This window comes from Elephas maximus, chromosome 6, assembly GCF_024166365.1.
Source record: "Elephas maximus indicus isolate mEleMax1 chromosome 6, mEleMax1 primary haplotype, whole genome shotgun sequence".
In the NCBI taxonomy this organism is placed as follows: Eukaryota; Metazoa; Chordata; class Mammalia; order Proboscidea; family Elephantidae; genus Elephas; species Elephas maximus.
Window position 1 is genome coordinate 56025327 of NC_064824.1, and position 17672 is coordinate 56042998.

The window sequence follows — 17672 nt, forward strand, 5'->3', positions numbered from 1 at the left end:
ATCCCTGCCAGGGAGGAGACTAACAGTCTTTCTCTTAATTAGTTTGCAACTGGGGAGGGAGTCAGCGGAAGGCAAAGGATGCAAATGGTGTCTGGAATTGCATAGGGTAGTTTCCACCCAGGATCTCCAGTTGCCCTTTACTGGCTTGTGCTAGGGGCTGGGGCTGGGCCTGGATGAACAGACCTGGTGATGGTGCAGAGTACCACTTCTCATCTGATACTTGTCTCTTCTGACTCTGTGTAGAAAATCTTGACTTTTGTCTCCAGCTTATTCATCCTTGTGATACTGATCTGCTATTAGTCACCCGCGTGATGGCTTGGCTTGACACCCTGTCTTTATGAGCGTACTTGTTGAGGACAATCCTTTAAGACTGTGGACATAAAAAGAAAATTATTAGCAAGCAAATTATAACTTGAATCGTATCTGTTTTAGTGCCTTTCCCTGTCTCTATGTCAGCAGCCTCACTGGAAGCAGCTGGCATATCCCCTAAGTGGCTGTTTGTGGCTATTGCTGTTGCCTAATTCTGACTTGAAATCACTAAAAAGCATTTTGTGCTGTCATAATCATTTGCAGGAGCCATAACTAGCTCTTTCATTATTAAAGCCCCATCCAACGGTTGGGGAAATTGTGATAAAGGCTTAATGATATTATAGGTTAGATCACCCTCCATTCATGTCCCCATGATTCTAGAGCTGACCAATGCATTGCCTTGTAAAATAAAATTAAGCACAACTTAGACTGGGTGTAAGGTGTAATTCTGAGATCAGTGGGAAAATACCCAATTCTTCCTTCAGAAGTCCCTATAACTGTCAATTTACTCCCACAAAAGGCAATGCCCCTGAAATTTGCCTTTATATGCTGGCAATGAAATGTGTTTGGTTTCCAATGCCTTGGTGAGTTGCCATCCACTGAGTACTAATCTAATAAAATGACTTCAGAGAGGATGAAATGCCTCTAGGGTCTCTTCTTCAGGGTTCAAGTCAGCGCCTATCCTAACCCAGTCCTAGGGAGTTCTTTTCCCTTTCCAGGTGTGAGAATTAGTACAGTGAGTTGTGCCCAGATTCCTTGAGATGGGAGGAAAGGATTCAACCTAATAGGCTCCAGTTGGAAACGTGGTAACAGGAGGGAATCCGGTTATTACAGAATGGTTGTGCTATGAGGAATGCATTCCAAACCTTTATAAAAATATTTTGTGAAGACAAACCAGTAGAGACACATTCTACAGCTGAATGATATAAACATGTATGTGCCCACTGACATCACCACCACTCACGACTGGATATAGTGACCCAAAGTCTCCTTCTTGTCTCTAAAATGTGGTCAAAAGATAATGGTATGTGTTAACGGATTGAATTATGTCCCCCCAAAATATGTGTTGTAAACCCTAACCTCTATGCCTATGGTTATAATCCCATTTGGAAATGGGTTGTCTTAGGGTGTGTTTTGAGTCAATCTCTTTGGAGATATAAAAGAGATTAAACAAGCAAGTGACAGAATCAGAGATGGGGGAAGAGAGATACCAAGCCACATGAAAATAACCCATGAGCAGGAACTCAAAGAGAAACAGAGCCAACAGAGAGAGAAAGCCGTCCCCTAGAGCTGGCACCCTGAATTCAGACTTCTAGGCTCCTAAACTGTGAGAAGGAAACCCTGGTGGCATAGTGGTTAATTAAGTACTATGGCTGCTAACCAAGAGGTCAGCTGTTTGAATCCGCCAGGTGCTCCTTGGAAACTCTATGGAAAAGTTCTACTCTGTCCTATAGGGTCACTACAGTCGGAGTCGACTCAACGGCAGTGGGTTTTTGGGTTTTTAAACTGTTTGAGAAAATAAATTTCTGTTTGTTAAAGCCAACAATTTGTGGTATTTCTGTTATGGCAGCACTAGATAACTAAGACAGTGTATTTTTTCAGTTTGCAAATAATTAAATTTATTCAGTTTGTAAATAATTAGGTGCCTCTTTTTCGTTTTTCTTTCATTTCTGTGTCTCTAACTTTTTAATTGCTTCTTTGACAATTAACACTTAGAAGGGAGAAATGCTATCAGGGGTGGTACTGAAACCAATCAGGCCTGTCACTGTTTAACATCTTAACTGGAGAAAAACTGGTGCTACACCACCTGGAGCCACTAATAATGTCCTCCAGGGCCACGTTACTCGGTTGTGGTAATGATGTGTTGTCACTGAGGAACTGTGTTAGGCTGGCAATAGCAAAGTCCTGAAAAATTGTGACTTAAGTTGTGAAAGGCTTTATTTCTTTTTCTCCATCATGTAATAAAACGACCAGAAAAAAGGCAGAGAAATGCTAGTACGGTGGTTCCACAATGTCCTCAGGGACCCAGGCTCCACTGAGATCTTTGAGTGCAGCCCTTATCCTCATGGATTTCCAGCTGGCTGCTGGAGCTCCAGTCATCACATCCTCATTCCAGGAAGGAGAAAGGGGTCAATAAAATGGATTCTGCCGAATGAGTCAGCCCTCTTAAAAGATTTCCTAGAATCCCCACCATTGCATTGGTCACCCCTAAATATAAGGGAGGCTAAGAAATGTAGTCTTACCTGAGCCCATTGGCACTCCTACTTATGTAGGGATTCTGTTAGGAAGGAAAATTAGAGGATGCATAGGGCAAAGGCACTATCAGACTCTGCCCAGATCGATATGAGGTTATCCTTGCACTTTTGTTAATTTGGTTCCTGTGAAAACCGGCACTAAACCAGAGGACCTGTGTTGTAGGATTCACATGCTGGAGCAGAAACCATAGTACGTTCCTCCTTAGACGTGAAAGAAAACAAAATCTGGATAAAATTTCTCAATCCTGGGTTGTCCTAGAAGCAAGAGTCTCCTCTTCAGAAAGTCAGGCTCAATTTACTGCTCAATCTCATAGTTTAGAGGTTAACCAATGAAAGTCATTTACTATCAGCAAACTGTGGTCAGAGACTCTGCCCTCCTAGGGGCTTCCCATCTCAAGGGGCAGAGCCATGAGGAGTCCACAGAGTGCATCAGGAACAATGGGGACAGACTCGGGGGCCCCTCTCCCTACTGCATCAAGAGCAGCCCACCAAGAGCAGCTTTCTGTATTTCATGTCATGTGAAATGATTTTATCAAAAGTTCTACAGCCGAAAACAGAAATAATTATAAACCTTTGTTTGGCCAATGACTGACCTGCTAAGCAGCTCCAGAGACCTGTGGCTATGTGTGCTCCTGATCGGCAGCCAAGTGGAGTCTCCAGCAACAGCAGCCTCCCTCAGTTCAACTCCCCACAGGTGGGCAAGTCCATGGAACATCCCCCTAGCAGTGCTGGAGGCACTGTGGGGAAATCCGGAAATGTGTTTGCCCCAAGAACTTGCAGTGCCCCTGAGGTAATCAAAGCAGAGAGAGAAGCTGTCCAGTCTGGGTTGAGCTGTCAAGGGAAGCCTCATAGAGCAAGAAGGACTTGAGCTAAAGTTTAGGTTAATTTAAGCAATATTGTTGTTGTTGTTGCTGTTGTGTGCCATCTAGTTGATTTTCAACTCATAGCCACCCTATGTGACAGAATAAAACCACCCCATAGGACTCTAGGCTGTAGTCTTTGCTGAAGCAGACTGCAAGGTCTTTCTCCTGCAGAGCCACTGGGTAGGTTCAAACTATCAATCTCTCAGCAGCCGAGTGCCTAACCATTGCACCACCAAAAAAAACCCAAAAAATCACCAGGGCTCCTTAATTTTAAGCAATAGTACCAGGAAATAAATAAGGATTTCAGGGTGAGGGGTAAGGAGAACCAGTTGCCATTGTGTCAGTTCTGACTCATGATGACCCTATGTTAGAGTAGAATTGTGCTCCATAGGATTTCCCGTGGCTGATTTTTTTGGGAGTAGATTGCCAGGCCTTTCTTCCAAGGTGCCTCTGGACAAACTCAGACCTCCAAACTTTTATTAGCAGCTAAGTGCATTAACCATTTGCACCACCCAGGGACTCCTGGGCTAAGGAATAGACTGGTCAACCCCAAGGGCAAGAAGAAGGTCGGGTGGGAGAGGCACATAGAAGCAACAGTGAGTTCCTTTCCTGGTTTTGCGTGAGGACTAAAGAAATACAAACACTTTGGTCAATCCTAATAATAATAATAGTAGTAACCATTTATTGAGTAATAAAATTTTACTGAAATCCCCCCACACATCTGTCATTTTGTTGTACTGTGGGCGCTTGTGTGTTGCTGTGATGCTAGGAGCTATGGTATTCAAATACCTTCAGGGTCACCCATGGAGGACAGGTTTCAGCTGAGCTTCCAGACTAAGACTAGGAATAAGGGCCTGGTCTACTTCTGAAAAGAATTAGCCAGTGAAAACCTTATGAATAGCAGTGAAACATTGTCTAATATAGTGCTGGAAGATGAGCCCCCTAGGTTGGAAGACACTCAAAAGACGACTGGGGAAGAGCAGCCTCCTCAAAGTAGAGTCAACCTTGATTACCTAGATGGAGTCAGGCTTTCAGGACCTTCATTTACTGATGTGGCACGACTCAAAATGAGAAGAAACAGCTGCAAACATCCATTAATAATCAGAACCTGGAATGTACGAAGTATGAATCTAGGAAAATTGGAAATCGTTGGAAATGAAATGGAACACACAAACATCGATATCCTAGGCATTAGTACCTGAAATGGACTGCTATCGGCCATTTTGAATCAGAAAATCATATGGTCTACTATGCCGGGAATGACAACTTGAAGAGGAATGGCATTGCATTCATCGTCAAAAAGAACATTTCAAGGTCTATCCTGCAGTACAACACTGTCAGTGACAGGATAATATCCATATGTCTACAAGGAAGACCAGCTAATACAACTATTATTCAAATTTACCCACCAGCCACTAAGGCCAAAGATGAAGAAATTGAAGATTTTTACCAACTTCTGCAGTCTGAAGTTGATCGAACATGCAATCAGGATGCACTGATAATTACTGGTGATTGGAATGTGAAAGTTGGAAACTAAGAAGGATCAGTAGTTGGAAAATATGGCCTTGGTGATAGAAACGATGCTGGAAATTTCATGATTGAATTTTGCAAAACCAATGACTCCTTCATTGCAAGTACCTTTTTTCACCAACATAAACGGCAACTATACACATGGACCTCGCCAGATGGAGTACACAGGAATCAAATCAAGTACATCTGTGGAAAGAGACAATGGAAAAGCTCAAAATCAGTCAGAACAATACCTGGGGCTGACTGCAGATCAGACCATCAGTTACTCGTATGCAAGTTCAAGTTGAAGCTGAAGAAAACTAGAACAAGTCCACAAGAGCCAAAGTGCTACCTTGAGTACATCCCACCTAAATTTAGAGACCATCTCAAGAACAGATTTGGCGCATCGAACACTAATTACTAAAGACCAAACAAGTTGTAGAACGACATCAAGGACACCATGCATGAAGAAAGCAAGAGGCCATTAAAAAGCCAGGAGAGAAAAAAAAGACCTAAATGGATGTCAGAAGAGACTCTGAAACTTGCTCTGAACATCGAGTAGCTAAAGCAAAAGGAAAAAATGATGAAGTAAAAGAGCTGAACAGAGAATTTCAAAGGGCAGCTCGAAAAGACAAAGTAACGTATTATGATGACATGTGCAAAGACCTGGAGATAGAAAACTAAAAGGGAAGAACACGCTCAGCATTTCTCAAGCTGAAAGAACTGAATAAAAATTCAAGCCTTGAGTTGCAATAATTGAGGATTCTACAGGGAAAATATTAAACGAAGCAGGAAGCATCAAAAGAAGATGAAAGGAATACACACAGTCACTGTACTAAAAAGAATTAGTTGACGTTCAGCCATTTCAGGATGTAACATATGAGCAGGAGCCAATGGTACTGAAGAAAGAAGTCCAAGCTGTACTGAAAGCATTGTCGAAAAACAAGGCCCTGGGAATTGAGATGATTCAACAAATGGATGTGGTACTGGAAGTGCTCACTTGTCTATGCCAGGAAATTTTGAAGACAGCTACCTGGCCAACCGACTGAAAGAGATTCATATTTATGGCTATTCCCAAGAAAGATGATCCAACTGAATGCAGAAATTATCAAACAATATCATTAAGGCACATGCAAGCAAAATTTTGCTGAAGATCATTCAAAAGCAGCTGCAGCAGGATATTGACAGGGAACTGCCAGAAATTCAAGACAGATTTAGAAGAGGACAAGGAACCAGGGATATCATTGCTGATGTCAGATAGATCCTGGCTGAAAGTAGAGAATACCAGAAAGATGTTTATGCATGTTTTATTGACTATGCTAATGCATTCGACTGTATGGACCATAACAAATTATGGATTACATTGAGAAGAATGGGAATTCCAGAACACTTAGTTGTGCTCCTGAGGAATCTGTACATGAATCAAGAAGCAGTTGTTAGAAACTGGACAATGAATAAGGAAGACCAAAGAAGAATTGATGCCTGCCTTTGAATTGTGGTGCTGGCAAAGAATATTGAATATACAATGGACTGCCAAAAGAATGAACAAATCTGTCTTGGAAGTACTATAACCAGAATGCTCCTTAGAAACAAATGGTGATATTACATCTCACATACTTTGGACGTGTTATCAGGAGGGATCAGTCACTGGAGAAGGACATCATGCTTGGTAAAGTGAGGGCCAGTAAAAAAGAGGAAGACCCTCAACGAGATGGATTGACATAGTGGCTGCAACAACGAGTACAAGCAAAGCAATAATTCTAAGGATGGCACAGGACTGGGCATCGTTTTGTTCTGTTGCACATAGGGTCACTATGAGTTGGAGTGGACAGCATGTAACAACATTTATTGTTTCCTAGGTTATTAAGTGTCAAGGACTGTGCAAAATGCTGACCCACATTATCCTGTTTAATCTTCACAAGAATCCTGAAACAAGGGAAGAGAAAATTGTCCTCAGCAATGTAGAATAAATGCCCCCACCCCCACGAAAAAAAACATTGAAAAAACATTGCTGTCGAGTCAATTCCATTCCAACTCATCGAGAGTCTATAGAACAGAGTAGAGCTGCCCCATAGAGTTTCCAAGGAGAGCCTGGTGAATTTGAACTGCTGACCTTTCGGTTAACAGCCCTAGCACTTAACCTCTAGGCCACCAGGGTTTCCAAATAGTCCAAGGTCACATAAATTTAGTATGGGAACCCATCCTGTGGAATTCCAGAGCCCTCTTTAGCCCTCCCAGGCCTCTCTGAGGAAATAGCAGTTACCGTCACATAAAATCTACATTTATTCTAAAGTAGGCATGTGACAAATCCTCTCCAATCCAGGAATCTCCCTCCAGCTTCCTACCAGCTTTTCAACCAAATTAGGCCTGAGGAATGCAAATGAGTTTTAATGTTTGCCTTAGCAAAGATAACCAGGGAAATATCATATTGGCTCCAAAAAAATTGATGTTTTTGAAAAGGAAACTATAAAGTAGACTGCTCAAAAACCACACTCTGAGTCCAGGCAGATATGCAGCAAAAGACCCCACTGAATTAGATGGCCCTCTCTGCTCCTGCCAATCCTGCTGCGACCACCTCAGCCTCAGGGAGCAACTCAGCTGGGAATGTTCAAGGCCTGGGCAGGAGGAGAGGGCAGTTCAGTGTCAGAAAGGGGTTGTCGGCTTCGAAGGGAGGGAAGGACCCTTATCCCCTGCCCTAGGTTTTGGGATGAGGCTGGGGGTTGTTATAGATTGAATTGTACCCCCCAAAAATGTGTGTGAACTTGGCTGGGCCATGATTCCCAGTATTGTGTGACTGTCCACCATTTTGCATCTGATGTGATTTTCCTATGTGTTGTAAAACCTACCTCTCTGATGCTAATGAAGCAGGATTAGAGGCAGTTATGTTAACAAGGCAGGACTCAATCCACAAGATTAGGTTGTGTTTTAAATCTCTCTCTTTTGAGATATAAAAGAGAGAAGTGAGCAGAGAGACATGGGGACTTCACGCCACCAAGAAAGTAGCACTGGTAGCAAAAAGCATCCTTTGGACCCAGGGTTCCTGCTCCAGAAGCTCCTAGACCAGGGGAAGATTGATGACAAGGACCTTCCTCCAGAGCTGACAGAGAGAGAAAGCCTTCCACTGGAGCTGACACTCTGAGTTCAGACTTCTAGCCTCCTAGACCAGGAGAGAATAAACAGGTTAGTTAAACCCACCCACTTGTGGTATTTCTGTTATACCAGCACTAGATAGCTAAGACAGGGATCTATGGAGAAAAATCATTCCCAAAAAACCACTCACTCGCATCCCTCCAAGTCCATAAAGAAGAAACTTCACATCCCTGCAAGTCCATAAAGAAGAAACGTCAGACCTCCTGGAAGATGTAGAAGGAAGATATAGAAGAAAGTCTTTCATCTTTCCTCCTCACTCTTCCTCAAGGGCAGACAAGACACTCACCTGATGAGGCTGGAACAAAGGTAAGTCCACGTGGCTCAACTGCCCAGGCAGAGAGCCAGGGCGTCTGGCCTCCTCCAGGCAGTGGGATCAGCAGGCAGGCTCTGCGCTGCAGGGAGACCTGGACTCTCAACTGGGTGAGTTCAGTTAGCCAGGAATCTATAAAACACTATAGAAGCCTGAATTTTGCTCTGTTCAAGCTTTGTTTCTCAAATCTGCTTCACCAGCAAGAAAACTGATGGGATGTTTTAATACATATGACCCCTGTGCTTATTCCTGGCCCTTGGAAAACGCCAGTGCGTCCAAACCTGTGGATTGCCTCTTTATCATGCAGAGGCCAAACTGAATCTCAAAATATAAAACAGGCCCTACTGCCTCAGAATAGATAGGAAGACAGGGGTTTGTCTCTAGCACTCATTTCTGGTTATACTCATACCCACTTCGGGAGATTTTATGGATGGAAAAGTCTCACTGAGGGAGGAAGTCCCACTTTATTAACCTGGACAAGCACCCATAATCCCAAGGAACAAAGCTTCTGATAAATTATTTCTGGAGAGCATCGCTGAACTTGAAATTACTCTTGGATGTCCCACTTCTCTCCTCGCATCCCTACATGGGACTTAAGACAACCAAATCCACAGTCCAGGTCTGAGCTGACCTATTTACCCAGTCTAAGGCCGGGAAGTGAGAACAGAGAAAGCCCAAATGGAGCAGATGGCCCCATCCAATGTACCCATGAAAACAAAATCTCAAAGGGTGGACCACCCCTTTAGCTCAGTGACTCACCCAGGGATAAAATGTGACACAAGAAATAATAACAGCCATCAATTATTCACTTCACGCTATGTGTCAGGAACTGATCAAAGTCCGTGACGTAGATTATCTCACTGGAATATTGTGAGAAAGTTGCTAATGTCAACTCCATTTTATAGATGAGGAAACCGAGTAGATGGAGGTCAAGAAACTCACCCCCAAGTCACAGTGTCAGAGCATATGCCTCCAGAACTACCTCCCTAAATGACTATCAGGCTCTCACCCTATCAGATCAGCAACTGACCCTCTGCTGAGGGGAGCAGGAAAGGGGGGACAGAAGCACTGCCCAGAAGCATGATCCTCAGGCGATTGACCATGGACATGCCATCCTTCTTGGGCCAAAGTGGAAACTCCATTCCATTGTTCTCACCTGTGATGGGCTGGGTAAGTCAGGTCAGACCTGCCCTGAGCTTGGCTATTCTCCCATCTCTTACTGCCTCACTTTTCCACCTCTGGAAAGCTCTCTGTCCATACCCACCCCTTCCACTAGCTCTGGAAAGCCTCTATTTCTGCTCCTTCCCACAGGCCTGCCCTGGGCTTCAAATTCAGCTCTCTATTCCCCCTTCTCCTTCATTCACCATCAGGTGGAGTGACTGCTCCCAGCCCACCCCACCCCACTACCAAATCCACATCTGCACACCTGAGGACAGAGTGCAGCCAGGCCTAATGGTGGAGCACACGGGAACTCTGGATGACTTCTCAGGGCTTAAAAGACCAGTTCATCCTTTTGCTAAGTAAAGCAGTTTCCCAAAGTGTGTTCCTTGGAACATTAGTTCTACAAATTATCCTGAAGAAAGTTTTATGGTCAAATAAGTTTTAAAAATGCAACATAATATAATAAACCCATTACCTTTAAGTTGATTCTAACTCATAGCAGCCCGCTAGGACAGAGTAGAACTGCCCCATTGCGTTTCCAAGGAGCAGCTGGTGGATTAGAACTGCCAACCTTCTGGTTAGCAGCCAAGCTCTTAATCGCTGCACCACCAAGGCTCCAGCACAATGTATATGTCTCAGATATTCACAGTGCCATTTAATGGTCATATTGAAGCCTCTGAAAAGACATGAAATAGATCTTTTAAATCTAAAAAAAATAATAATATTTCTCAAATTTCCCTTGGGGGAGAGGGAGGGACATATCTTTTAGAAATAGTGTTCAGAGGAACTCCTTTGTAAAATATGAGAGAAGACAAAAGTTGTTTTTCTTCACTCAGGTGAAGGTTTTTTTTTTTTTCCTTACATAGTCTACACATTTAAAATTAAAATCTATATTTTTTATTACTGTAAGATCCCCTTAAATTCAAGACACCCTAATAAAAATCTGGACCACTTTATTTATTCTGTGGAGATGGGGAGTAGGCATACAAGGAAGACCAGAGATATTGATGCTGCATGATATATGGGTGATCTTTACCCTCAGTAACTTCAGTAGTTCTCAATCTTTCTGATCTCAAGACCCCTTTATATTCATAGAAAACAATCAGGACCACAGAGAACTTTTGTTTATATGGGTTGTAGCTATTGATGCTTACTATATTAGGAGGCTTGGTGGCACAGTGGTTAAAGCACTCAGTTGCTAACTGAAAGGTCAGTGGTTTGAACTCACCAGCTGCTCTGTGGGAGAAATATGTGGCAGTCTGCTTCTGTCAAGATTTACAGCCTTGGAAACCTTATGGGGCAGTTCCACTCTGTCTTATAGGGTTGCTATGAGTCAGAATCAACTCAATGGCGGTGGGTTATATTAGAAATTAAAACTGGGGAATTTTTAAAATATGTATTAATTCATTAAAAAGTAATGATAATAAACCCATTACGTATTATCATAAATGACATCTATTATGAAAAATGACTATATTTTCCCAAACAAAAAATTTAGCAAAAAGAATGGCATCATTTTACATTTTTGCAAATCTCTGTCGTGTCTGACTTAATAGAAGACAGATGGATTCTCATATCTTCTGCATTCAGTCTGTTATGATATCATACTTCATGTAGCCTGTAGAACCACTGTGAGTGAAAAAGAAAAATGGCATGTGAGTATTATTATGATAATAGTTTTGACCTGGGGACCCCTGAAAGAGTCTCAAGGAACCCCAGGAGTCCAGGTACCACACTTTGAGAACCGCTGCTTTAGATGACTGCCGTTCCTTCTCTTACTCTGCAAACATCTGAGAGGGATGTGGGATGGATGCTTCTCCCCGCCCCTGAGATGAGCAGGAGGATCACTCTCATGGGGAGCCTGGGTCCTCTGAGGTCCAAGGTTACCCAGAGCTCAGCCCCAGTTGTCAATCACTGGCTGATGCCATTCCTCTCCCCCTCCCCACCACTTCTCACTGTGGTTGTGCAGGAAACCCAGTGGAGAAGGGGTCAGTTTGCATGTTCTTGGATCAGAGAGGCTTTTAAAGAGCTTTGATATATTGAATTTCATTAAAGCCATAGGAGCCCCAAGGTAGCTGTTGTCCAAAAACAGATACTGCATTCATTTGTAAACCACCTAATTCCTGCAAAAATGGATTTAAGTTTCATCTATAATCCACACTGTATTCTCCTGCAGGGCTTGATAGGAGTTAGCCAAGAAGATCTATCTTTTGTTCCTCTTCACACATAGAATGATGACGAAATGCTGTTTCATCTCTTTGCCCTGGGGAGATTTGAAGCCTAGACACAAAAGAGAACAAAAGGAAAAGAACACAGCGCAGCTGGCAGATCTGCGCATAAAACCACATGCTAGCCCCTTCGGGAAACCCCCTAAGCCCAAGTGAGAGATGGGTCTATATAAATAGGGGCCTGGGTGGGCCCTTGTTCTGAAGAGTCCCAGGTGAACTATCAGACACTGCTAACAAATGTCCTGCCTTGGGCAGATATGAGAGAAAATGGAACCTGCAGGAGTCTGCTTTATACCATAGCAGTAGCTACACCTCGTTTGCAAGAACCTGTGTTAATCCAGCTTGTTGTTGTTAGGTGCCATCAAGTCAGTTCCAACACATAGCAATACGATGTATAACAGAATGAAACATTGCCTGGTCCTGCGCCATCCTCATGATCGTTGTCATGCTTGAGCTCATCGTTGCAGCCACTATGTCAATCCATCTCCTTGAGAGTCTTGCTCTTTTTTGCTGACCCTCTACTTTACCAGGCATGATGTCCTTCTCCAGGGACTGGTCCCTCCTGATAACATGTCCAAAGTATGTAAGACGAAGTCTTGCCATTCTCGCTTCTAAGGAGCATCCTGGCTGTACTTCTTCCAAGACAGATTTGTTCGTTCTTCTGGCAGTCCGTGGTATATTCTTTGCCAGCACCAAAATTCAAAGGCATCAATTCTTTTTCAGTCTTCTTTATTCCTCATCCAGCTTTCACATGCATATGAGGTGATTGAAAACACCATGGCTTGGGTCAGGCGCGCCTTAGTCCTTAAAGTGACGGTCTTTGCTTTTTAACACTTTAAGAAGGCCTTTTGCAGCAGATTTGCCCAGTGCAGTATGTCACTTGATTTCTTGACGACTGCTTCCATGGACATCGCTTATAGATCCAGGTAAAATTAAATCCTTTACAACTTCTATCTTTTCTCCGTAGATTATGATGTTGCTGTTTGGTCCAGTTGTTAGGATTTTTGTTTTCTTTATGTTAAGGTGTAATCAATACTGAAGACTGTAGTCTTTGATCTTCATCAGTGAGTGCTTCAAGTCTTCAGCACTTTCAGCAAGCAAGACTGTGTCATCTGCATATCGAAAGTTGTTAATGAGTCTTCCTCCAATCCTGATACCGCATTCTTCTTCAGGTAGTTCAGCTTCTTAGATAATATACTCAGCATACAGATTGAATAAGTATGGTGAAAAGATACAACCCTGACACACACCTTTCCTGATTTTAAACCAGGCAGTATTCTCTTGTTCTCTTTGAACCACTGCCTCTTGCTCTATTTACAGGTTCCACATGAGCACAATTAAGTATTCTGGAATTCCCATTCTTCATGATATTATCCATAATAGGTTATGATTCACGCAGCCATATGCCTTTGCCTAATCAATAAAACACAGGTAAACATCTTTTTGACATTCTGTGCTTTCAGCCAAGATCCATCTGACATCAGCATTGATATCCCTTGTTCCGTGTCCTCCTCTGAATCTGGCTTGAATTTCTGGTAGTTACCTGTCAACGTACTGCTGCAACCTCTTTTGGATGACCTTCAGCAAAATTTTACTTGTGTGTGATATTAATGATATTGTTTGATAATTTCCACATTCTGTTGGATTACATTTCTTTGGAATGGGCACAAATATGGATCTCTTCCGGTCAGTTGGCCAGATAGCTCTCTTCCAAATTTCTTGGCATAGACGAGTGAGCACTTACAGCACTGCATCTGTTTTGTTGAAACATCTCAATTGGTATTCCGTCAGTTCCTGGAGACTTGTTTTTCACCAGTGCCTTCAGTGCAGCTTGAACCTCTTCCTTCAGTACTATTGGTTCTTGATCATATGCTACCTCCTGAAATGGTTGAATATCAGCCAGTTCTTTTTGGTACAGTGACTCTGTGTATGCCTTCCATCTTCTTTTGATGAGTCCTGCATCATTTAACATTTTGCCCTTAGAATCCTTCAATATTGCAATTCGAGGCTTGAATTTTCTCTTCAGTTCTTTCAGCTTGAGAAATACCAAGCCCATTCTTCCCTTCTGGTTTTCTAACTCTAGGTCTTTGTACATTTCATTATAATACTTTGTCTCCTCAAGCCTCCCTTTGAAATCTTCTGTTCAGCTCTTTTACTTCATCATTTCTTCTGTTAGCTTTAGCTACTGTACATTCAAGAGTAAGTTTCGGAGTCTCTTCTGACAACCATTTTGATCTTTTCTTTCTTTCCTGTCTTTTAATGACCTCTTGCTTTCTTCATGTATGTTGTTCTTGCTGTCATCCCAAAACTCATCTGGTCTTCAGTCATTAGTGTTTAATGAATCAAATCTGTTCTTGAGGTGGTCTCTAAATTCAGGTGGAACATACTCAAGTTTGCACTTTGGCTCTCATGGACTTGTTCTAATTCAACTTCAACTTGAACTTGCATATGAACAATTGATGGTCTGTTCCATAGTCGGCCACTGGCCTCATTCTGACTGATGATATTGAGCTTTTCCATCGTCTTTTTCCACAAATGTAGTCAATTTGATTCCTGTGCATTCCATCTGATGAGGTCCACATATGCAGTCACTGTTACTGTTGTTGAAAAAAGCTATTTGCAATGAAGAAGTCATTGGTCTTGCAAAAATTCTGTCATGAGATCTCTGGCATTGTTTCTATTACCACGGTCATATTGTCCAACTACTTTTTCTTATTTGTTTCCAACTTTCACATTCCAATCACCAGTAATTATCAGTGCATCTTGATTGCATGTTTGATGAATTTCAGACTGCAAAAGTTGGTAAAAATCTTCAATTTCTTCATCTTTGGCATCAGTGGTTGGTGTGTAAATTTGAATAATAGTCGTATTTACTGGTCTTCCCTTGTAAGCGTATGAATATTATCACTGAAAGCGTTGTACTCCAGGATAGATCTTGAAATGTTCTTTTTGACAATGAACGTAGCACCATTCCTCTTCAATTTGTCATTCCTGGCATGGTATACTATGTGATTGTCTGATTCAAAATGACCAATACCAATCCATTTCAGCTCACTAATGCCTAGGATATAGATGTTTATGTGTTCCATTTCATTTTTGATGATTTCCACTTTTCCTAGATTCATACTTTGTACATTCCAGGTTCCAATTATTAATGGATGTTTGCAGCTGTTTTTTCTCGTTTTGAGTCATTCCATATCAGCAAATGAAAGTCCCAAAAGCTTGACTACATCCACATCATTAAGGTCAACTCTACTTTAAGGAGGCAGTTCTTTCCCAGTCATGTTTGGAATGTTTTCCAACCCAAGGGGCTCATCTTCTGGCAGTATATCAGACAATGTTTCGCTGCTGTTCATAAGGTTTTCACTGGCTTCTTTATTCAGAAGTAGACCACCAGGTCCTTCTTCCTAGTATGTCCTATTTTGGAAGCTCAGCTGAAACCTGTCCGTCATGAGTGACCCTGCTGATATTTGAAATACTGGTGACATAGCTTCTAGCATCACAGCAACACACAAGCCAACACAGTACAACAAACTGACAGATGGTGAGGTTCAAGCTGCAATTTTTAATTTTGAAGTTGGGCGGATAGAACACAGATCCTGGCTCACCACTGACGAACAGGGTGACCTTGGGCAAAGCACATGGCCCATTTGAGTCTCAGCTTCATCATCTGTAAGATGGGTTATTGTAGGATTTGCTAAGGTGGTACATGTAAATCTCTTAGCATAGTGCCTGGCCCACAATAAGTGCTTGGTAAAGACTAGCCAGTATCTTGCACTCTGTCTCACCTTCTAACATTATTTACGGGCAGCAAAGTACAGGCTCACCCTTAATGTCTGCAGGATTTGAGGCAAGTATATAAGCAGAAGCCCACATACCATATTTAACGGATGTAAATCTGCTAATAAACAAAATAATATAAAATGTTTGATATGTCTACTTCGACAAGCGCTCCTCCATAACAACAAATTTTTTAAAATACGCAAAAAAGTGTGGTTTTTATGTAACTAAAAGTTTGGGAAAATACCAAATATGACTGTATTTAGTTATTATTGCACATATCACAGGACCAGCAGTATCTGGATAAGTAATAAATGCAAACAAAACTAATAAACTTGTATTTATTCCATTAAATATTTTCTTGCCTTCATTTTGACAAAATCATTAATTATATAGTTATGGTCAAAATCTTCACGTAAGTTGTGTTCTATTACCATTAAGAATTAAAAATAAAATGTAATTGTATTCAAAGTAAAGTGTATTCAAATGGAATATAGTTTTATCAAAATGTAAACTGAAGTTAATGTAAAAATATAAATTATTTTCATGTGTTTTCAAGAAAATAATTTTTCTTCTAAAATATTCAAAATTATAAAAGGCAAAATACAATTTTTAATTATGATATAAAATGTCAAATAATTTAAGTAAAGCTGACATTTTTATTTAACTTCTGAAATTTTAAATAAGTCTTCTTACTTGATAAAAATAAAACTTTTCATAATCCTAGCATAAATGTCCATCTAGCTACCAAAATAATCATTTTCATGCTTCATGTATGTTACCTCTAGACATTTCATTTGTACAAACTTAAGACTGACATGAATTAATACCGCAAATGTTCTTCCGTCACCATGTGCAAACCGTCAGGGATGCACTTTTTATTGAGTGCTCTGGGAACCACAAATCAAAGCTTAAGAGAAGAATGCCGGGCATGACTGAGGCACAAGAATCTATTGCATTCATACTGTTTTATTTCTTTTCTCTTTCCTAAGAATTTTCGCAACTGAAATCCTCCCTGCCCTCTGAAGCAACTTCAGTCTCCACCCTACACAGGCAGACCTACGTACTTTTATAGCCTTCTGGTTTTGAGCTGTAAGTGGTGAGCTGATAGGGCAAGAGATGTGGAGAAACTTCTCCCTGGGACCGTGTTAGTGTGGATAGCAGTTGTTGAGGGCATGGGCAGGCTATGCCAGCACAAAGCACCAGATCCTAAGTGACCAAGGCACTCAGGTGTTCTTTAATAAATGTAATGTAATGTGTGTGTGTGTGCATGTGTGTGTGTGTGTGTGTGTGAGGTATGCAGGTCAGATCAAGAGCTCCTTTGCCCAGGCTTAAGGATAGGACTGCAAAGAGCTCTGGTGAGCTATTCCACCAAAGTAAGGGAAACTGTCTCATTGTTGCCTAGGATCCTGAACCCTGAGGAACTGCACAGATGCTCCAAAGGCAGCCAGGCACTGAGGCATGTGCTGTCATGCCTGACTGACTCAGTTTGATGCCTGGCTTCCCCACCCAAAGAAGCAAAGCAGAAAAAAAAAAAAAAAACTAAGAAAATCAAGACAAACAGCTATTTTCAGGTTATTTTTGTAGATTGCCAAGGTGTCTTGCTTCCCTCTCCGTATAGTCAGTCTTGATATTTCTCCTCTCCCTGGCTCCCACTTAGAGAGACTCCAGCCATTGTGAGAGACCCCAGCGAAGGTTGGGATTATCTGTGGCTCCCATTCGCTACACATCAGTGACTATTGTCACCACAAATAAGAAAGCCAGCTGCACCTGAACAATTAACAGGTTGACTCTTTAGGAAAGAAAATGAATGATGCCAAGATTAAAGAAAAAAAAAATGAGTGGATGTGTAAATCCTGTTTTAACTGGTCTGTCTCCCACTGAAGTATTATGAGGCCTTGGAAAAATCAGAACAGACCTATATTTAGAGTTCCTCTCTCCTGTCTCCCTGTCTGCAACAGCCATTCCCCAAGAGCCAAATTAGGCCCAAACTGTGTGACTCCCCGCTCCTTGTCACAGAAGCTCCAGCCCAGAGGAGCTGGTTTCTAACGTGGCCTCCCAAGCCAGGGTAAAATCTTATGTTGCATCCTGCTTACTCCTCAGGTTG

At 41.9% G+C, this 17672-nt stretch overlaps 1 long non-coding RNA gene across 1 annotated transcript in view; it reads right to left on the minus strand.

Moving 5' to 3' along the window:
* The window catches only part of LOC126078321 (uncharacterized), a 67689-nt gene that overhangs the window by 4012 nt on the left and 46005 nt on the right, over positions 1–17672 (minus strand). The window contains exon 2 of the long non-coding RNA XR_007518026.1: positions 184–370. This is a non-coding gene — a long non-coding RNA (uncharacterized LOC126078321). The remainder of the gene's footprint in view (positions 1–183; positions 371–17672) is intronic.